Source organism: Podarcis liolepis (assembly GCF_965112155.1).
Source record: "Podarcis liolepis genome assembly, chromosome: 17".
NCBI lineage: Eukaryota > Metazoa > Chordata > Lepidosauria > Squamata > Lacertidae > Podarcis > Podarcis liolepis.
The window spans coordinates 36,065,041-36,087,892 of NC_139571.1; the positions used below are offsets into that span (position 1 = coordinate 36,065,041).

Sequence of the window (22,852 nt, forward strand, 5' to 3'; positions counted from 1 at the left end):
TAACAAGAGCCCATGGGGTTCCAGGCACTCACCCAAGGTCTGTGTTCCTTTGGAGAACTGAGACACAGCGGAGACTGTTGTAGCTTTAAGAAATGTGGTTTATTTACCCATTTACACCTTCAGTCTGCATGGAGGGAGTCCAGATCTTACAGCATGGTAATTTCAAGAGGGGCTTTCTCCCCCACAGCAGTGCAGCCATGGACTCTCCCAGCCTGCCTTCAGCCAGCCTGACCAAGATGGCTCCCAGTCTTTCTTCTTCCTCCCAGAACACCTTGCTCAAAAACTCTCTTTTCCTGTCCACACCCAATTACCCTGGGCAACCTTCCAATTCCCCTGTCTCTGTTCACACCTTGGGGCATGGGGGAAGAATAGTTCTCTTGCATTGCCAATGGCTCACCTTGTCTTGTTTCTTAATGGTCCTAGCTTGGCCAGGTCATTTTACATAGGCTAGTCCAGGAATTCCTCTGCAGCCTGTATTTCTCCCTTCACACCCCAAACAATCAAAATCCTACCATTTATTAATTTGTAGGGTTTAGGAGAGTTTCTCCCCCCCCCAAAAAAAATCAATAACAATATACAAGTAACATACGGCTTTGCCCTGGAAACAGATATACAGTTCTACCTCAGCAACAGTGGTCCTTAAAATGAGTTTGGGGAATCCTGAGGTTCCTTCAAAGCTTAACAGGGAGTTCCCCAAAAAGAAGGAACAGTAAGATAAGCTTACTGGAAAGACAGCTTTCAGTACAAAATCTTCCACTGCGACGTAGAGCCACAGTGGGTATTATCCGGGCTAGGATCTGATCACACAGAGTTCCAACAGGCCTTTTCAGTGCCCTGCATGTTCGCCCCCTAAGGACAAGTCCAGCCACACATGGATGCGATGGCAGATGTGAGGAGGAGATACCACCCTATTTTGTGGAAATATTTACAACATCTAATTAGGAGGCTGCACCGTACGCATTGGTTCATGCAATTCGTAATGAACTTCTGGAATTCATTAGTAAGTTGGTGACGGCTTCTAGTTTAGACGCCGTTTTAAAGGGATTAGACAAATTAATGGGGGATAAATGTATCTGCAGTTATAAGCCTTGAGAGCTGAAGGGAACATCTGTGTTCAGAATACAGATGGAGGAGAATTTTCTTAGGTCCACATTTTAAAGAGACGCAACCTGATATAGCACCTTCCAGATTTATACATGGGCTGGAATGCAATTAGGCTTAGAATTTTGCTCTTCTGCAAATTTTGCAATACAGTTCTCAGCTGAAAGATGTACCAAAATGCACTAAAATGTGCGTTTTAGGATAAAACAGATTTAGAAATGCATACACGGAAACATAAAATAGTATTTAAGTACATATTTTGTGATAAAATACATATTTAAGCATGTAGTTAAATACAATTTTCCATATGGTCCATTAATCTGCCATTTGTTCTTAATGCAAAAATATCACCAAATGGACTTATGTGGCACAGACTGAAAACAGACTGATCTGTACATCCTAAGTTCAAAAGCCCTGTACTTCTAAAAATCACATGGGGCAAGCAGAGGATAACCTTTGCCTTCATATCCTTGTTACAAACTGCCCAAGATATCTGTCAGAGCACGGCTGGAAACTGAAAATGATGGACTAGATGGATTCTTGGTATGATCTTACAAGGATTATCTTGAATTATTATACAGTATTAGTTTTAGATATTGTATGTCCTGGTAGTTTAAAATGTTCTGTTCTGCTTCGCCTTTGGAAACAGTGTGTATTCATCTGACCTTAGGAGGACCAGAGAAATCTGCTACTCTTACAGCATTCTCTTTTGCAGATTTTCACAGAGTTAAGCACCCAGCTATGATCAACAATCTCATCCACTGCTACCGCCCCACAATTTAGGAGTCTTAAATTCTGCTTTTTGAGAGGTCCACAAAATTCTCATGTTGAATATCCGATTTTACATGTAAGTAAGTATTTTTCTAAATGTTCACTGAAAATCCTAAGTTGGCTAGGTGACGGGTAAAGGGACCCCTGACCATTAGGTCTAATCATGGCCAACTCTGGGGTTGCAGCGCTCATCTCGCTTTATTGGCCGAGGGAGCCAGCGTACATCTTCTGGGTCATGTGGCCAGCATGACTAAACTGCTTCTGGCGAAACCAGAGCAGCGCACGGAAACACTGTTTACCTTCCCGCCAGAGCGGTACCTATTTATCTACTTGCACTTTGACGTGCTTTTGAACTGCTAGGTTGGCAGGAGCAGGAACCGAGCAACGGGAGCTCACCCCGTCGCGGGAATTTGAACCGCCAACCTTCTGATCGGCAAGTCCTAGGCTCTGTGGTTTAACCCACAGCGTCACCCACGTCCCTTCTACCGGAGAGTAAATTGTTGTCTAGTACTTTGCCTTTGCAGTGGAAGTAATTAGGATCCAGAATGTGGCACCAATGTCACAAAGAGGCACAGAAGTGCTTATCTGACAAGCCAAACCTCTGTTGCTGACAGGTTATAGTAATCTCGCTCGGATAAAGAGATCTTTGTTGAAATAATCAGCACCACCCAGGTAGGTACACATACTTGTCCCTTGGTCTTGGTGTTGATGGCCAAGAACAAAAAAACCCAAAAAATATTTCTGGTGCATCTGTGGTCATGTGTCCTCAACAAAAGTGCTTGATGGTTCTTTGTTCTGGATAAATGGAAGAATGCTTAATCCGCAAAAGTAAATAAAACCAGCCAATGATGCCAGAATTGGATCCTGTAACTTCAGTTACCTTCATGTACTGACAAAAATATTGTCTGAACTCATACAGCTGCCTATACACTATGCCTTTTGCACGTATTCAAAGCACACCATTTTCCTCAAAGAATTCTGGGCACTATAGTTTGTTAAGGGTTGCCTGGAATTGTAATTCTGTGCGGGGGAAATTGCAGTGGCCAGAATTCTTTGAGGGGGGAAATGTGTTTCTAATGTGCTTTAAAAGTAAACTGTGCACACATCCTAAGTAACCATTTATTCAACAGGCCTACTGTGTAATGATTACTAGTCGAGAAGGTAGGATTCCTCTCTTTGCGAAGCCAGAACACAGGAGGAAATCCAGCAGCCTCTGTAGTAACTTGAATACAGCCCAAGGCCAGCCTTTCCCAACCTAGCTGTGATGGCCTGGGATTCAGACTCAGAGGCTGAACCTGAGGAATCCCAGCCTGCACAGGAGTCCCCACCTCCAGAACCAGCTAAGCCGGGGCTGGGGCCTGAGCCTGAAGGGTCCTCACCTGTGCTGGATCCTCAGGTGCAGGCACCACCTGAAGCTTCTCTGGTCTCTAACGTGATGGAGGACCCATTGCCTGCAGGTGCTCAACTCTCAGCCCCGTCAGAGGAAGCTGAGGTTGCCTCTGGGTCCGGTAACCCTCCAGCCTCTCCTGAGCTGCAGAGGCTCAGGGCAGAGAGGCGGAGGGAACTAAGTTCCCGCAGGAGGAGTGCTCGCCTCCAGGCCAGGAGAGGTGAGTCACCTGTGGACCGGGGCTCCCCTATGCCTCGGGGCAGATAAAAGCCAGCCAGCCCAGTCCCAGGTTGCGGGAGCAATGTTGTTGGTAGCCTGTTCCTGCCTGCACCCTGACCTGCTCTCCTGCCAGAGTTCCTGACATCACCCGACTCCCTGCCTTGGACCCCGCTTCAGCTTTGATGGACAGCCTCCATACCGCACCCTTGACCTCAGACTGGACTCGGACCTCACCACATGGTAAGCCCCCGGGACCAGCACACTAGTGATCTCCAGATATTTTAGACTAAAACTCCTATCGGCCCCACTAAGCACAGCCATGCTACTTGGGGCTGATGAGACGTGTTGTCCAAAACATCTGGTGGCAGAAACTCCAGCTCCTGGGGGCCAAGCCCAATATTTTTGGGGTGGGGGTTGGGTCCCCAATGCCCCAAAAGCTCAGAGGCAAAGCACATAGCCGAACATGGCTCCAGTGGCCAGCTCCTTCTGCTCCTCCTCCAGAGGGAAGGAGGGTCAAAGCAGCCTCCCTCTTGTGGTGAAGCCAGGAGGAGATGGAAGAAGAGCTGCCGGCCATTGAAGCCACGTGGCCTCCATGTTCGGCTCCGTCCCCAGCTCCTCCCAACATCCTGACATCATGCGCGTGATGTCACACACACCCATCGCCCTTGCAAGCTGGCACCTCTGTCTGGTGGGCACCAGGTTGAGTGTGATGGCCTGGGACTTGAGCTCAGACTTGGAACCAGAGGAGTCTCAGTCTGCACTGGATCCTCTGCCTCAGGCAGCATCTGAACCAAGTCTGGGGCCTGATTCTGAAGAGTCCCAGTCTGCACAGGTTCCCCTGCAACATGCACCAGCTGGGCCGAGTCAGGGGCCTGAGCCTGCCCTGGCTCCAGATGCGGGGATTACCTCGTTGCCTTCGGCTGGGCAATCACTTACAGCTGCTCCACTACCAGTTGGGTCAGGAGAAGCTGAGGCGGCCTCTGGGTCTAGTAACCCACTGACGTCTCCTGAGCTGCAGAGGCTAAGGTCTGAGAGAAGGAGAGACCTGAGTACTCGCAGGAGGAGTGCTCGCCTTTGGGTAAGACAGGGAGGTGAGTCACCAGGGGATCAGGACCGGCCATTACCCCGACAGAGATAAAAGGCTGTTGGACCCTGCCCCAGGTTGCGGGAGCCTGCCTGTGACCCTGTGCCTGACCTAGCCTGGTTTCCTGCCTTGTGACCTGCCTTGGCTCTGTCGGATTGACACCTCGCGGAATCCTTGGATTTGGGACCGGACCTGGACCGCGTTGCTCGTGTTTACCCCGAGGCCCAGCACATTGAGGAAAGTTAATCTAGATTGTGAAGCCATGGGGTGCCCCAGACAAGACACTGTAATAAGACAATCTGATGTTTACCTGGAAGGAAGTCCTATTGAACTCAGTGCAGCTTCTTGCCTCCCCTGCAAGAAAAGGTCACAGGACCACAACATTAATTTCTTTAATATGATTAAATATTAAATGGTACATAATGAAATGTTATGCTAAATTCTGTTAGAGGACTCTGGAATCTTGGTTTCTAAACCACGACGATTAAAAAATAGTATCAAACTTGTCCATTGCTCCAAGTCACTAGCAACAAATTTAAAACACACATGTAAGTAAAAACACATTACAACCTAAGCACATTTACACAGAGCATCACACACACCCAATAACGGCAGCAGAAAGCAGCCGGTTGCCATTGTCGCTGAGCACTAGACAAAAGAAGCATTGTCCCCTCATTTTTGAAGATGTATTTTATCCTAGGCACCAGTCCCGTGCCATTCTGTTTGTGGGCTTTTTGCCAGCTGCGATCAGGAATGCTGTCTGAAGCAAATGACAATAATTGGGATTTGCAAAATGGCCAGTTCTTTTCAAAAAGGGAAAACGCGGCACAAAAAGGCTCATCTGTTTATGATTCAGCCCTCCAGCCCTTCCAAGTTAACACATGAAGACAAGAGTTTTTTATATGACACAGCTCTATTTGGGGGAGACTCAGTGACTTAATGGGGGGGGAAACTTTCCCTTTTTACGCTCCTTTGCTCCATCCTTTGGAGACCAGCCTTCTAACAAAGCCCTCCTATTGTGAGAGGCATGATGGCGCAGCTGCAGGTGTCCTGGTAGCGACACAGGACAAAGCCCATTTGTTAATCGGCCGTGTCACAAGGCCCGTGGTCCCCTTCTCCAGGCATCGCCACAGCCTTCAAAAGCAAAATCTACACATTCAGTCAAAAGACCTATTCTCCAAGGATTTCTTAGCAAGTACTGTCCCTGGGGTATGTGTATGTAAAAGCAAGGGTCTGTCTTTGCCCCAGTGCCCAGATCTGGCTCCTGGTCAGCTTGGCGATTCTTTGAAAGAATCTGTGTGGAGACTGTTGAGGCATTGAGAAGAAGGGGGACGGCTTCCTTTTAGCCCCTTTCAAGATAAAGAAACTGAAAACTCTTTGGAAAGTAAAATTGTTGACATTATTCATTCAGTAATACTCAGCAATATTATATATTCAGTAATAGTAACATTATTAAAAGTGTCGTTTTTGTGCATGTCCGCACACACTTAATTGTAGGTTGCTTCAAGACTTTTGGGTAACGTTCAGCTAGCAAGTCAAATACAGTGGTACCTCGGGTTAAGAACTTAATTCATTCCGGAGGTCCGTTCTTAACCTGAAATTGTTCTTAACCTGAGGTACCACTTTAGCTAATGGGGCCTCCCGCTGCCGCCGCGCTGCCAGAGCACGATTTCTGTTCTCATCCTGAAGCAAAGTTCTTAACCCGAGGTACTATTTCTGAGTTAGTGGAGTCTATTTCTGAGTTAGCGAGGTACTATTTCTGAGTTAACCTGAAGCGTCTGTAACCCGAGGTACCACTGTAAATAAAAACAGCGAACAATACCTTGCATTTTCTCTAACAAAATCAATGTGGCATACATGCCCCACTTTTATCTTCAGAATAAAATAGTCTTAGCGCCCACTTGAGAGGTGCCAGAACAGAGTTCCGGCTGGAAAAAAAATCCCTGGTCTTGTGTAATCTCAGGTTTGTTGATTATCTTATTGATATTTGTATTATTGTCGGCACTGGTTAGTCACTTGTCACTGTAACCATTTTGATTTTAGGTATCTATAGCTGTCTGCTCATTTTTTACATTATCTTTCCCTCCGACCTCAATCTTCTCCATTCCCTCAACCACTTGGGTACACACTCCTGACAGTTTAGGACTTCACATCATGTGCCTGATGAAGTGGTCTTTGGTCCATGGAATCTTACATGCCTGTCAGGGAAATGCCATCGCAGTCAGGAGTGGTGGAAGGGCTCCCGAGCGATGCCGGAGAAGGTCCCAGCAGGAAAAGAGAGGACTCAGTGACCGGGGAAGGAAATCAGCATTACACCAGGGAGAATGGCGGGCAGAGGCGGGCTTCGGAGGGATGGCGCCAGGACTCTTCGCCAGAGACCAACGGGGAGAGCATTGGTCCTCCACTGCCCACACCCACCCTGCGCAGAAGACTTCCGCGCAGGGAGACTAGGCGGAGACTATCCGTCAAGGAACTTTTATGTTGGAAGAAGTTCAGGAAACGCCCACTGACGGATTCTGCCAGTGACTGAGACAGACGCAGAATCAGGACTGTCCAGCCAGGGAAAGGTTTATCCAGGCAACCTCACCGAGAGTGGTGGCAACTTACGCACGCGCAACCCCCAATTCCCATTACAATGCCATATTGACATTGTTCGTCATTAAGGTGCCACAATTGTTGTTCTTGAAAAGTAGGCTAGGCTGAGAGACAGAGTTGTTGTGGGTGGATTTGAACCCAGGTTTCCCCCGTCTAAATCTGACACTATAACCACTGCACCACACTAGACAGAAAGCATTTTACTTAAGGTGGTTTACAGCAAAAATCATGAGAACATTGTCATAACAATGCAGTTGAATCATTTAAAACCCAACACAGCAGAGTCAGCAGAAAAGTGGCTTTGAGTCAGTGATTTTAACAGTGCCATGGATTTGGCAAAATAAGAAGGCTTTAACTTCCTCCCTCAACCTAAACCTTAGATAGAGAGAGTTCCATGGCCAGCCCTCCACTGTGGCCAGCCACTTCCCAAATAAATAGCAAATAATCAATGTTGGGGTGAGGATGGAGAAAGAGGTCTGCTTGACCACAGCTGCCTAGATCCATGATCTCAGGAAATGGAAGTGTCTCTAGAAAAGCTCCCCAAAATCCACACTTGGGTAATACCTTTATTAAAGGTAAAGGGACCCCTGACCATTAGGTCCAGTCGTGGCCGACTCTGGGGTTGCAGCACTCATCTCGCTTTATTGGCCGAGGGAGCAGGCATACAGCTTCCGGGTCATGTGGCCAGCATGACTAAGCCGCTTCTGTCGAACCAGAGCAGTGCACGGAAACGCCATTTACCTTCCCGCCAGAGCGGTACCTATTTATCTACTTGCACTTTGACGTGCTTTCAAACTGCTAGGTTGGCAGGAGCAGGGACCGAGCAACGGGAGCTCACCCTGTTGCAGGGATTCAAACCGTCAACCTTCTGATCGGCAAATCCTAGGCTCTGTGGTTTAACCCACAGTGCTACCCACATCCCTTGAATACCTTTATTAGGACCAAGCAAAAAGACTCGATTTGGCAAGCTTCTGAGTTCTCCACAACTTTTCCGTAATGACCTTACACACATTCTGCATAATCCAGGCAGAAGCCACAGTTGCCTTCATATAATCAGGCAGGGGACACCCATAGGCTGAGGCCCGAGGCTGCATGTGGGCTGTAATAACAGGCTATGCTGCTGAGGTGCTTTCAGTCTCTGAAAGTATGGTACAAGATGCATTTTCAGTTATATTACTTTCTGAACGTTTTGAAGGACCCGTTCTTCTGTTGAGAAGCTCAAAACAGCAGCACACAAGGGTGCTTCCAGACAGCAGTTTGGTGTGGAATCAGTGCTGTTCATGTTCTAAAGTGTTTTGAATTGTCTACCTGATATTGCTGCCATCAAGGAAGAAAAGGAAAGGTTGTCCTTTTTCTTCATGTAATCTGGATTTACCCGTTCCATGGAAAGTCGATGAACAAAAGTAACCTGTTAAGCATCCGCAATAATTGCTGGTGTGGAAGTGTGTTAGCACATCCTTTTGGAAGCTTCCTGATACCCAGTCAGATTATTGGTCTATCTACCTAACTCGGTGCCTTTTACATTGATTGACAGCCGCTCTTCAGAGTTTCAGGCAGGAACTCTTTCCTGTGTGGAGAACCTGGGACCTTCGGTTGTTTTTTTCTAAATGGTTTTTTATTAAGTTTTACAATTTTATGATCCTTACAATGGCATTATCTCAAAGAAAAAGGAAAAATACAATTCCCATACTCTCCCCCCATGATTTCCCTCAACTTCCTCTTCTGGTCCTTTACCTATTAACTTCTCCTGCTTATTTTATTAGGGACGCGGGTGGTGCTGTGGGTTAAACCACAGAGCCTAGGACTTGCCGATCAGAAGGTCGGTGGTTCAAATCCCCGCAACGAGGTGAGCTCCCATTGCTCGGTCCCTGCTCCTGCCAACCTAGCAGTTTGAAAGCACATCAAAGTGCAAGTAGATAAATAGGTACCGCTCTGGCAGGAAGGTAAACGGCGTTTCCGTGCGCTCCTCTGGTTCGCCAGAAGCGGCTTAGTCATGCTGGCCACATGACCCGGAAGCTGTACGCTGCCTCCCTCGGCCAATAAAGCGAGATGAGCGCCGCAATCCCAGAGTCGGCCACGACTGGACCTAATGGTCAGGGGTCCCTTTACCTTTATTACATTCTTTAGATTAAATATTGTTCTATTATTCTTTTTATACCATAATTGTTTTCAAATTGCCTCTTATACTTTATTATTTCCCAATGTTTACATCTTAATCTCTATGTTCGTTTTGTTAATTGTGTGTACTCAAACCCTCCTAGTGATTTCACGTCTTTACAATGTTTCTGTAAGTACAACATAAATGGTTCCCAGTTTTTTTTAATTCTCTATTGTCTTTGTCTCTAAGTTTCCTCAGTTAGCTTCACCATTTCCACATAGTCCATCAGTTTTTCTTGCCATTCTTCTTTAGTTGGTATCTTGTCGTCTTTCCATTTTTGGGCTGGTAATATCCTGGGACCTTCTGCATGCAACTCAAATGCTCTGTCACTGAGCTGTGACCTTTCCTCAGTTTTGGCAAGTGGTATGTCATGTACATAGTAGTGTATTATCTTATTCCTCACCACTCAAAGACATCCTAGCTATTTGCTTTCTGCCAGTCCAAACAATACACGTGTGCCCATTTCCAATGACTGTCCCATGCTGAAAGGTGAAGGTAAAGGACCCCTGACAGTTAAGTCCAGTTGCAGACGACTCTGGGGTTGCGGCGCTCATCTTGCTTTACAGGCCGAGGGAGCCGGCGTTTGTCCGCAATTTTTCCGGGTCATGTGGCCAGCATGACTAAGCTACTTCTGCTGCAACGGAACACCGAAACCAGAGCAGCACACGGAAACACTGTTTACCTTCCCACCAGAGCAGTACCTATTTATCTACTTGCACTTTGGGGCGTGCTTTCGAACTGCTAGGTTGGCAGGAGCTGGGACTGAGCAATGGGAGCTCACCCCGTTGTGGGGATTCAAACTGCCGACCCGCGTCCCTGTCTCATGCTGAAGGCCTGCCCAAATTCCAGCAACCCAGAATTCCAACAATCCCTTTTATTGTCACAATAATCCTGTGAGGTACCTGTGAGGCTGACCAAGATCACCTAGTGAACTCCAATGACTGAGTAGCGGCTTGGACTCAAAAACAAGTTCAACACGCTTATTAAACCCCACCGCTTCTGATTGATGGCTTAGTGAACTGAGGGTTAGGCGGAGGACAAGGGATGTTTGTGAAGCTCAGATTTTCCTCAGAATTTGCAATTGTTTAGCAAGCTTTTGGTTCCTATTTATATATAAAAAAATATCTGCAGGTCACTTTGAGACACTTGTTAAAAGCAATGAGTAATATCTTAACAACAACGTACACCTAGAAGGACATAAAATTCATTGGTTATTCATATTAATTGTATAAGTCACGAAAGTACTTCAGCAACAACAACGCTGGGATTCAATCCATACAATTTATTTTGCCCTGACTTGATAAAGGGTTCCATGGAGATGAGCTATTTAATATTCATAAAGCTTTCTGCACACAGATGTTAAAGAAAGGCTCGAGTGATTAATTGATTGGCCACTGTTGAGCTAGCGTGTAACTGGAGAATTACCTTTGTTGGAGTAGAATCAGAAGCCATTGGAAGGTTTTGTCGGGAATCTAGTAAATAAAAGATTCCCATGTCTTAATGACACAGTAGTGTTATTGTACCCAGTGGTTCAACAATTTCTCTGGAGAACTAAAGAAAGGCAAAAATGCAAGATGTGATATTTCTGTTTCAGCATCCTTTTAGGGAGAGAGTTGGGGAAGATTTGCCGTCGTTGTTACACCATCATAGTGGCAGCCACAAAAGCCAAATAATAAAGGGTGGTGTGGGGAGGTGGGCATTAAAGAGACTTCAAATATTGATTCTTGAAGTTAGTGGGGCTTAATTGTCATGGCTTCACCCAGAGTGCCAGGGGAATGGTAGCTTTGTTAAGAGGCAGAGAACTCTGCCAAACGTCCCAGCTCCTACACAACAAATAAACAGGTTGGAACCACTTGACACTCTTGGCTCACTCCCAAAAAATTTCCGGTAATTGTAATTGTGTCATGATGATACATATCCCTAAAACACTGTTTCCCAAAGTTTCGAGAGCTGAGTCACATTCTTTTTCTTTTCCTTGAGTGAAATTGAAGGCACACTTCGTTCCTACCCCCCCCCCAAGGCTTTACATTTTTAGAGTGTGCAAAATAATAACAATAACAATAATTTTATTTGTATCCCGCTCTCCCCGGCCAAAGCTGGGCTCAGAGTGGCTAACAACAAGTGAAAATAGCACAGCATACATAAAATCACACAGTCAATTAATTAAAATACATTCTAAAATCAATTCAGAATCAAATTAATGGCAACCATTGGGTTAGAGTTCTGTGAGGATTGCAGAAGGGGGGGGGGGTCAGACTGTGCCTTGGCCAAAGGCCTGGTGGAACAACTCCATCTTGCAGGCCCTGTGGAAAGGTGTCAAGTCTAGGAGGCCCTAGTCTCTTGTGACAGTGCGTTCCACCAGATTGGGGCCATGGCCAAAAAAGCCCTGGCTCTGGTTGAGGCCAGCCTAACCTCCCTGTGGCCCGGGATCTCCAAGATGTTTTTATTTGAAGACCGTAAGGTCCTCCGTGGGACATACCAGGAAAGGCGGTCCCATAGGTACGAGCGTCCTAGGCCATATAGGGCTTTAAAGGTTAAAACCAGCACCTTAAACCTGATCCTGTACTCCACCGGGAGCCAGTGCAGCTTGTATAGCACTGGGTGAATGTGATCCCGCGGCAAGGACCCCGTAAGGAGTCTCGCCGCGGCATTCTGCACCTGCTGGAGTTTCTGGGTCAGTCTCAAGGGCAGTCCCACGTAGAGTGAGTTACAATAATCAAGCTTGGAGGTGACCATCGCGTGGATCACAGTGGCTAGGTCAGGGCGAGAGACGTAAGGAGCCAACTGCTTAGCTTGGCGGAGATGAAAAAATGCCCCCTTTGTTATAGCTGCAACCTGCACCTCCATAGAAAGGGAGGTGTCAAAGTACACCCAAACTCTTAACGGATGGCGCTGGCACTAATTGCGTCCCCGCGAGATGGGAGTTGGCCCCTCAATCCCATATTGTCCCAACCCAGCCAAAGGACCTCTGTCTTCGAAAGATTTAACTTCAACCGGCTCCCATGTAACCATCCAGCCACAGCTTCCAAAAGTGAGAATTACTCTAGGGCAAGCCCCTGTTTTGTGCAATTCCCCCTAATTAGAAGGAAGGAAGCTCACAGAACTGATTCATGCATCATCTCAAAGGGAAACACCTTGGAGGGCAGGTAATTCTGCTACACCTCTGTATCAGGAATGAGGCAAGCTCAGATCAGTGCATGGAAAGAAACAGGGGGCTGCCTTCTCTAAGGGCAGGTACTGTGAGCTCACAGAGCTTTTAATTACTTCATTAAATTATTTTATTTGTAATGATGCACTAGCAGTTCCTAGAAGTAGGCATGGATGAATCGGTTCATTTTCGGTTTCTCAATTTCCCCGTCTTAAATTCAGTTCTCCATTTTTCTGCAGCACTTTAAAAAAAAAAGTCATGAAAATTCATCAGCAATTTATTGTATGTATTGTATTGTTGTTTGCAGTTTGGGCTCCCATGCAGATTTGTGCAAGCTCTTCTCCCTAATATATTTTTTTCATGTTATTTTAACTAATGCATGCGTTTTAATGCACAATTCCCGCTAAGACATATTTCCCCTGTGTACACATTGGTTGAAGAAGTGCATTGCAACATTCAGAGAAGCGTGAATTTCATAGGAAGTTGTGTTCCGTTCGCGTATTGATTTGATGAGTACAAAATAGGTAGTCTTTAAAATACAAACAAAATCAAAACCCTCCCCCACCTCCACCCAGGAGTACTTGGTTTGTAGCAAAGCCTGTTGAACTGACTCAAAACGGGTTTAAATCTGTAGTCTGAAGAGGCAGCTGGCAGCTACATTCCCATTTACTCCCCCCCCCCTTGTTCTTTCATCTTACTCATTTGCAATTGCTTCCAAAATTTGCCCTTCCAGATAACGAAGTACAAAAACAAGGTATTCTGTTCTCTGATCCCATGGGGTTGTTGCGTCTCCCTGAAAAACGGCATATGAATCAGAAAATTTTATTTTTAGGTTTTGCTAAAACAAGCAAACTCTCTCCTCTTGCTGCTGACGTGCCCCTTTCCTTCCTGCTAAATTTCTAGGGAAATACTGGGTGAGTACATACATACAATGACATAGATTTCTAACTGTGGAAACTACAGTACTGCCTGTTTTTAAGGATAACTAATGAAGGATACTGCTTCAAAGGGAGAAGGTATGGGTTTATACCTAGACAGCATCTTAAAAAGCAGAGACATCACCTTGCCAACAAAGGTCCATATAGTTCAAGCTATGGTTTTCCCAGTAGTGATGTATGGAAGTGAGAGCTGGACCATAAAGAAGGCTGATCACCAAAGAATCGATGCTTTTGAATTATGGTGCTGGAGGAGACTCTTGAGAGTCCCATGGACTGCAAGAAGATCAAACCTCTCCATTCTGAAGGAAATCAGCCCTGAGTGCTCACTGGAAGGACAGATCCTGAAGCTGAGACTCCCAATACTTTGGACACCTCATGAGAAGAGAAGACTCCCTGGAATAGACCCTGATGTTGGGAAAGATGGAGGGCACAAGGAGAAGGGGACGGCAGAGGACGAGATGGTTGGACAGTGTTCTCGAAGCTACCAGCATGAGTTTGACCAAACTGCGGGAGGCAGTGGAAGACAGGAGTGCCTGGCATGCTCTGGTCCATGGCGTCATGAAGAGTCGGACACGACTAAACGACACAACAACAACAACAACATCCTTGAATCAGTGGTGTAAAAAAAAGTGGGGGGGGGACTCTTGAAAGAAATGCTAGGTCCCTCCAGCTGTTGTAGAACTACAACTCCCATCATCCTTAGCTAGCAGGACCAGTGGTCAGGGATGATAGGAGTTGTAGTACAACATCTGGAGACCCAAGTTTGAGAAACACTGTGTGCTATTGCATTGGTGGAGGTGGACAAAGAAGGAGAGTTGACAAAGGGATGCTGAAAAAAAACAACATGCTAGGTTGTCATTCATAACTTGGGATACAAATGGTGTTTGGGTCGGCTGTTTGTGTACTTTTGTATTTTATGATTTGATTTCCCATGGAGAATGGGCTTTGTGTCATATCTTGGATATGCCCGCAGGAACAGTGGGTGTCAAGTGTGAGAGAAGAACAGCATCCATTGTGTGTGGATACTGCCCTGCAGTTCTGCAGTCTTTGCCCCTGAGCAAGACATTTCCAGAGCATTGAATTTTAATGGGGGTGAAATACCTGTTGCTATGGGCTGCCTACAAAGCCAGTGCTCCAGAAATGGCAATGAGAAATTGGCCAGGAGGGCAGAGACAGATTTCATATTACCATCTGCAGGGCAGCCATCCGATGAAGAATGACAGGGCCTGCTGAGGTTAGGAGTCACCAGCTGACGCCTCAGCCCCAGCCTTAGCACTAGGCCTTGCTGGCTCCAGTGGCAGTAGCAGCAGATGGGCAGAGTTGGACCCCTGGGCATGCCTCTGCCCTACAACGCGTACAGTAGAGAGGCAGAACAGAAAATGGCTAAGTGGTCCAATTCTGCTTCTTTGCCAAAGCTGTCTCACCCACCTGCCCTCTGCTCCTGCCCTGTGAGGAATGTTTTTCCTGAGTCGTCACTTTTTCAGGAAGGAACAGGTGTGCTGCTCCCCCCCCCTTTGCCAATTCCCCACTTCCTCCTCCTCATTTCCTGGGATACAAATATGAATAACTATTTTTAAAAAAACAAAGGGCATGTTAAAGATTCCACCCCCGCCTGGAGAAAACCGCTCCCTGTGAGATGACTGGTTTCCAAAAGCCCCTTCAGTCAGAGGGAGAAAGCCAGAAAACCGTAAAGGAGAAATGACAGAAGGAAGCCCTTAGATTTGTGTATCAAGTTAAAGGGACCCCTGACCATTAGGTCCAGTCGTGACCGATTCTGGGGTTGCGGCGCTCATCTCCCTTTATTGGCCGAGGGAGCCGGCGTACAGCTTCCGGGTCATGTGGCCAGCAGGACTAAGCCGCTTCTGGAGAACCAGAGCAGCACACGGAAACGCCATTTACCTTCCTGCCGGAGTGGTACCTATTTATCTACTTGCACTTTGATGTGCTTTCAAACTGCTAGGTGGGCAGGATCAGGGACCGAGCAACGGGAGCGCATCCCGTTGCGGGGATTCAAACCGCCGACCTGATCAGCAAGTCCTAGGCTCTGTGGTTTAACCCACAGTGCCACCCGCGTCCCTCAGATTTGTGTATATAAGTCTGTAAATTGGTATGTGCAGATTTGCACCTTATGAGCCTTTTTACTGGATTTGTAAGTACTTAGCAGTACCAGTGAAGGCAGGTATCTTCCCCATTTCTGCACTGGGAGACAGGATTCAGAAAGGGAAAACCACCTAGCATAGGAGCCAATTCAATGCCCCAATCTGGATTAAGGATGCTACAATTTTCTTGAAATTACAAGAAAGGAGATCCCGACATCAGGAAGAACTGTTGACAACAGTGGAACGGTTTCTCTCAGGTGGTTGTGGCCTCTCCTTTCTTGTCTGTCTGCTTTTGCATTACAGGGGGTTGGACTGGATGACCCTCAGGGTCCCTTTCAACTCTACCCTGTACTGTTTTTAACACTTGATTGGGAGCCGCCCAGAGTGTCTGGGGAGACTCAGCCAGATGGGTGGGGTGTAAATAATAAATTATTATTATTATTACATTTCTATGGTTCTATTATTTTAAAGAAAAGGAGAGGTCTCCTTTCGTCCTGAGACCTCCTCACTGTGCTATTTAAGAGTTGTTGGGAGAATGAAACCCTTGTGTTCTGTTGCTTGCAAACTGAGCAAGGAGGAAAGGGGGGGGGAGCGCTCAAGAGGGGAAAATGGGGAAGGAGGGTGCAGAGGAGGATGAGTTATGGGGTTACAGGGTGCGCTGGGGAAAGGGATCTAAAAAGGGGGTGCAGAGAGAAAAGGGGGCAAGGCAAACGAGGGGCTGCAGAAAGTGTTTGTGGTGGGGGGAATAAATGATAGTAGGGTGTGTTCTACCTTGCTGTGGCGCACCTGCGGGGTGAAACTAAGAAAAAGCGAATTGGGTGTGAAGAGAGGTCGGGAAGCACCTGTGGCGAGGGCGAGGAGGGGATTAACCGAGACCCTGACAGGGGAAAAAAGGAAACGCTCAGATGGCAACAGAAACGCAGCGAGGCGCCTCCGTCCGAGTTCCTGAAATGCAAAGGCGGCCCTCGGCTTGTATATCATTGCATGTAAAAATCTCTCCCTGCTCCGGGCAGCGGGGTGTTTGGGGAGGGGGGAGGGAGGCGGGCTGCGAGAGGAGGGGCGATTTTGCGGCAGGAAGAGGAGCTGCCGCTGCTCCCTGCAGCCGGGAAATCCTCCTTCGCTTGCACAAAATACACACACCCCCGGCTTTGCCCGGGCGGCGATCCTTGCTCAGCCGGTGGAGAAGGGAGGTCCCCCTTTGGCACGCTAGGAAGGCTTGGTTTGATGGCGCTGCAGCCGGGAGTCTGGGAGGTAAGAGTTTCCTTCCTCGCCGCCGCCGCCGCCATCCTCCTCCTCCTCGCCTCTTCCATTCATTGCTGGTTTGCAGCCCCAGCAGTTGCGGGGTCCGGGCTGCCGCGCCGCAAAAGGGGGACACGGAGTTTCCTCCTCGCCGCTGCTCCCCAAAGTGACATTTGCCCATTGATTCGCAAGCAGGTAGGCGCGCGCGCTTCCTTTTGCGCCTTTTGCGCTGCGGGAGAGCTTGCAGCGCGAAGCGCAGGGCAAAACTTTCCCCTGCAGCCTGGTTTGTGTGTTGTGTGTGTGTGTGTGTGATCGGCCTCGGGGGGGCTCCCATCCGAGGCCGAGAGAGCTCATGGGAAGCGGGGACTCGCTTCGCCCAGCAGAAAAGGCCATGCGCCCCTCGTTTCCTTGCGCCTAGACGCGCCGCTTTCCTGGAAGAGTCTCGCAGGACTTCGAGGTTTCCTCTCCGTGCATTTTGCGTGGGTGCTTTGCTCCGCGACGCTTATACACACGTGTTGCGTGTTCCCCACCCCCGCAGCTGTTTCACTCTCTTCCGAGGTTCACGTGTCGAGCGCCGAACAACAGTAAGCAAGGTAGCCTTTTGTTAAAGGCTTCCAGGGGGTTGCATTGAACTGAATGCAGTGCGCTGCGTTTCGTGAAACGTGCCCGGCAGAGCAGATGGTTGGCCGATGGAAGTCGCCGGGCATTTCTTGCCAGTAAGTTCCCTGCAACGTTAGAAGGCTGGCGTGGTTCGGCTGTTCCAGGGGCGAGGTTTTCCTTGGGTGAGCGGGGCAAACGTATTTCCTCCGAAGCACATGGCTTGCTAAAAAGCAAAGGGGGAAAAAGCTCTAGTAGCGCTGCCCAGACGTCTGACTGGACCTTGATCTTTCCAATATCCTGTGCTTTAAAAACCAGATTCCTCATAAGCTGTATAAAAGACGAGAGAGGGTTTTACGGAAAAGCTGTGAAAGCCCAGAATGTAATTAGATACGGTGCAATAACCATATTCCACCTTTCTTTCAACTTGGCAGTTGTTCCTGATCCTTTCCCATCTGCTTGTTGCAGGATTGCAGAATATACAAGTGTTAGTTGGTTTCTTTCCCTTGGTGTTTTTAGACTGCAACCCGACTCGCAGTGCCCTGGAAGGAAGTCCCATTGAACTCAGTGGGTTTTATATCTGGGTGTACATGTTACTGGATCACAGTTCCCTTTTAAAAGTTACCAATTTCCTTGACTCTTCACAAATAGTGCTGCTTGTCAGCCTAAAATTTTACAACTGTGAGTACAAACATTGTTAGGGTTTATTAATTACCAAAGAACCATATTATTGTTTTGTCAGGCCTTTACTAAGTGTGTGCCCCAGAAAGGCAAATAGAGCCCACCATGCGTGGATTTCCTGTAGGGGCATGATACACCTGTTATTGCTACCTGTCTGAGACTGCAATAAGGGGGAGGAGGGTCAAATACTTGACAGGCCTCAGGGCATGCCTAGCGGGCTGCATTTAGGCTGGGGAATCACAAGCCTAATCTGGTGTTACTGATCTTATACAGAGGACTCAGCTATACAGCTGCAAATGAAACGTTTTAAGTGTGTTGTAAAGTGTGTTATACAAATGTGACCCTAGATGGCGCTGGTGAGCTATGAGAAATTCAATCTATTTTTTTTCCAAATCTTTTTTTTAAAAAAAGCATTTTCACAACTTTTTTTATATGTGTGTAGATTCCACCAGAGTGTTTTGAAGTCAGTGCAGTGATCCCAGGGAATATCTCCTCCCCCCCAGCCCGTGATGGTGATCAGTGGGCACGATCCAACTGAGGCTTAAGTACTCTTGGATTCCATTGATTCCGTATCATAGAATCATAGGGTTGGAAGGAACCCTAAGGATCGTCTCGTCCAACCCCCTGCAATGCAGGGAAATGCAGCTGTCCCATATGGGAGTTGAACCGGCAATCTTGGCGTTATCAGCACCATGCTCTTACCAACTGAGCTAAAGATGCCGGAAGATACGGAGAGTTCAGCAGGTTCTTAAATCCCCCATGGATATTTTCTTAAGATGGATTTTACCCCAATGTATTAGGATTCAGATGATACCTGGATAATGGACTGCAGCTTGCTTCTGGACTTCCTCACTGAACACAGGGGGACTTATTTCTGGATAAACCGTACAGAGAACTGTGCTGCTAATTTCCTACATTGTGGAACTGGCCCAAATAAAGTTGGCCCTGCTCCAGCCTCTTTGAAATCGGTGGGTCTTAGTTGATTTCAGTGGGGCATAATTGCAGTTATTACTTGCAGTGATAAATAATAATTTAAATGTTTCTGCAGGCAGAGGGCCTTCTCAGTAGTGGCACCCGCCCTGTGGAACGCCCTCCCACCAGATGTCAAAGAGAAAAACAACTACCAGACTTTTAGAAGACATCTGAAGGCAGCCCTGTTTGGGGAAGCTTTTAATGTTTAATAGACTACTGTATTTTAATATTTTGTTGGAAGCCGCCCAGAGTGGCTGGGGAAACCCAGCCAGATGGGCAGGGTATAAATAAATAAATTAATAATAATAATAATAATTGCTGAAAATATAAAACATGGGATCACTAATTGTAAATTATTTACAGTGACAAAAATGCATCCAACTTGAGTGACATTCCTTGAAGGTGTATTCTGGTAACATACCTGGAAATATAATGTGTTGGCTTGATAATCAGAGGCAGAACTCTTAGGATTTATGTACCGTATTTTTCACCCCATAGGGCGCACCGGCCCATAGGACGCACCTAGTTTTTTTTTGGGGGGGGGGATAAAGAAAAAAATTTATTTCCCCCCCAGGCGCAGGGCTGGCGCGGGGGAAGCCCGAGCTTCCCCTGACCCCAGCCCCCAGAACAGGCAGCTCTCCACAAGCCGTGGGAGACCGGCGCGACTTCCTGCCGGGCTCCCACGGCTTGCGGATATCTGCCTGAAGCCCAAACCAGGTCGGGGAACAGCGGGATGGCGGCGCTCCGCCTCCCCGCTGTCCCCCGAGTTTGTGGGGCTGGCGGCGGGGAGAAGCGTGCTTCTCCCTGCCGCAAGCCCTCAAACCAGGTCTGGGGCAATGCGCCCCAGGCTTCGAGATGCAGGTTGCTATCCGGAAGCCTAGGGAGCCCGACGGGGGCTCCCAAGGCTTGCGGAGAGCTTCCTGAAGCCTGGAGAGCGAGAGGGGTCAGTGCGCACCGACCCCCCTCGCTCTCCAGGCTTCAGCGAAAGCCTGCAATCGCCCCATAAGACTCACACACATTTCCCCTTCTTTTTTGGAGGGGAAAAAGTGCGTCCTATAGGGCGAAAAGTACGGTAGCTGTTGTTGCTTCATACAATGTCTTCCATTGTATGCAGTGGTAGAACCGTGTGACTTTTCTCACCATGGGCGATAAATCTTGAGGAGCATCCTTTAGGAAGTTTTCCTGTACTGGTCCCATTGAAATCTATGGAGTTGCACAAGAGTAACCACGAACATCTGTGCAGCTCTCATTGATTTCAATGGGTCTTGTTCAAAAAAACTTCTGGGGGAATTGTGCTCACACTAATATAGTGCCAAACCTGTGGTATTGACCGATCATTTACTTTGCAAAACTTCATTTGTTTTCATGCCAACTTTTCAAAATTTGAATGATAGCTATTAGTAAATATATGTTTTGTAGGTGGCTTAGAATAGATTCTCAGTTTGGAGGATTTCTGCTGGAGGAAAGCTTTAATGAAACTGAAGAAACAAAAATGTAACTTGCATCTCCCTTGCATATTGCCCATTGTATGAGCCATATTTTAAAGCTCAGCATAAATTTACATTTAAAGCATGGATTTGATTATATCCCCAGCTCCAAAATAGCCTGATTATGCAGATTTGGCACAAAGATGATACCAGTTAAAATGTAAGTCGGCCAGGAAAAGTTACATTAACACTGATAGGGGCAGGGAGCAATCAGTATCTGAGCTGTCAGTATAGAAAATCAGTGTATACTGTATATTTTTACTGGGCCTGCAAGAGTGATTCATCGCTGATGGGATTAGGAATGATACGAAAAGTGAAAATTGTAATGAAATGGCACTTTGAACAGGGTGGCTGCTCCAGAAATGATACAATAGTGAATGTTGCATAGAAGGCTGAAGTGCTGAGTAATTATTTGCCGCCATAGTTAATTGGAACCACCCATGTTAAACCACAGAGCCTAGGACTTGCCGATCAGAAGGTCAGCAGTTCGAATCCCCGCGATGGGGTGAGCTCCCGTTGCTCGGTCCCTGCTCCTGCCAACCTAGCAGTTTGAAAGAACATCAAAGTGCAAGTAGATAAATAGGTACCGCTCCGGCGGGAAGGTAAACAGCGTTTCCATGCGCTGCTCTGGTTCGCCAGAAGCGGCTTGGTCATGCTAGCCACATGACCTGGAAGCTGTATGCCGGCTCCCTCGGCCAGTAAAGCGAGATGAGCGCCGCAACCCAGAGTCGGCCACAACTGGACCTAATGGTCAGGGGTCCCTTTACCTTTATGTAGAAAGGCGCTGTATATCTGAGCTTTATAATTTGAGGATGTTTAGAAGATTCCCTGCTTATGAGTTCCTGGAGCTGGGTTGGATAGCCAGTGGGCAGTGTTAGAAACTCAGATATATAAGCTGGACACCAAATGGCTCCTTAAATATGAATGGTCCATGTCACCATTAAGAAAAAGAGGTAGGTACAGTATAGACCAATATATACGTAGGCTTTCCCTGGATAAACCTTGGGCTTTCCCAAGGTTACAGTCACCAAAATGAAATGTATAGTTGTCATTTTTCGGCAAGACAGCTCCAATGCCTTATTTTTCAAATAATGGACTGGCTGATTGCTTATCCATTAAACATCTGACTTGTTCAGACGACAACCTTGAGCTAGGTTACGAACTTGGAGAACTTAAAGAAGAAAAGTCACTTTATCCAGGGAAAGCCCACATCTATATTGGCCTATACTGTATCTACTTCTTTTTCTTAATGGTGGCATGGACCATTCGTATCATAGGAATATTCTTCACAGCTGTGAGCAGTGCAGTGGGGTGGGGTAAGTGAAGACAAGCTACAACAGTTAACTATAATGTTGTTCACTGCTCCTCCTCAGGCTGCACAGAAAAGGCATTTTGGTTCCTGAAATTCATTGTGATTGTGCAAATAATAATAATAATAATTTATTTATTTATTTATTTATACCCCGCCCTCCCCAGCCAAGACCGGGCTCAGGGCGGCTAACAACCAATAATAAAAACAAGTTGATTAAAATACAATTTAAAAAAGATTAAAATACAACATTAAAACATTAGGATGCAGCCTCTTCACAGGAGGAGAAAGGAAAAAGAAAGAGGGGGAGGGAATCAAACTGATTCTAAGCCAAAGGCCTATATATATATATATATATATATATATATATATATATATATATATCAGAATTCTACAGAAAGGCCTATATATATATATATATATATATATATATATATATATATATATATATCAGAATTCTACAGGAAGGAGTATTCGTGTGTGAAAACGGTCAAGATCCAGTGATTCCCCAAGCATGCACCTCCAGATGTCAGGCGCCATCCTAGTGCCCAGGCATTTTTAACTTGCTCACGAGTTGCCGATAGTCGGGGGCAAAATGCGCCTGGCTCATTTCAAACACTGCCTGTGGCCCTCCAGATGTTGATGGACTACAACTTCCACCATCCCTGACCATTGGTTATGGCCGATGGGTGTTGGAGTCCAACAACATCTGGAGGCCCATGTTTTAGCCACTCCAGCTTAGAAGCATCTGGCTGAGTACTGCTAGAAACCAGATTTCGTATGTTGGGGAGCTCCACAGGTTGGCGTCAAAGTTATTTGTGCTTTAATCCCATGGAAATCGATGAGTCTAGTTGAGGTGTGAGGGATCTGCGTTCTGACTTCAGGTAGCCCTTGGAATAATCTGCATCCTAAATTGGTAATCTGCGGCCTAACTTCATGTAGCCCTTGGACTAATTTCAAGCCGAGGAGCCAGCAGGCTAGTATTACAGTTTGCAGAAGCAGGTTGAAGCATAGCTGTCAACTTACAGATTTGAAAATAAGGGACCAGCAGCCTCGCAAATAAGGGA

General features: G+C 46.9%; 1 protein-coding gene across 6 annotated transcripts in view; it reads left to right on the forward strand.

Moving 5' to 3' along the window:
* PRAG1 (PEAK1 related, kinase-activating pseudokinase 1) overlaps positions 1–22,852 on the forward strand; it is an 85,806-nt gene that overhangs the window by 12,029 nt on the left and 50,925 nt on the right. The window contains exon 1 of one of the 6 annotated variants that reach the window (XM_083481660.1): positions 16,488–16,751. The exons of 2 other annotated variants lie outside the window; for them this stretch is intronic. The gene's annotated coding sequence lies outside the window, so the exon portion shown is untranslated. Of the gene's footprint in view, positions 1–16,487; positions 16,935–17,085; positions 17,456–22,852 lie in introns of those variants that run through there. 3 more of the 6 variants (XM_083481664.1, XM_083481663.1, XM_083481665.1) reach the window with 3 other exon arrangements.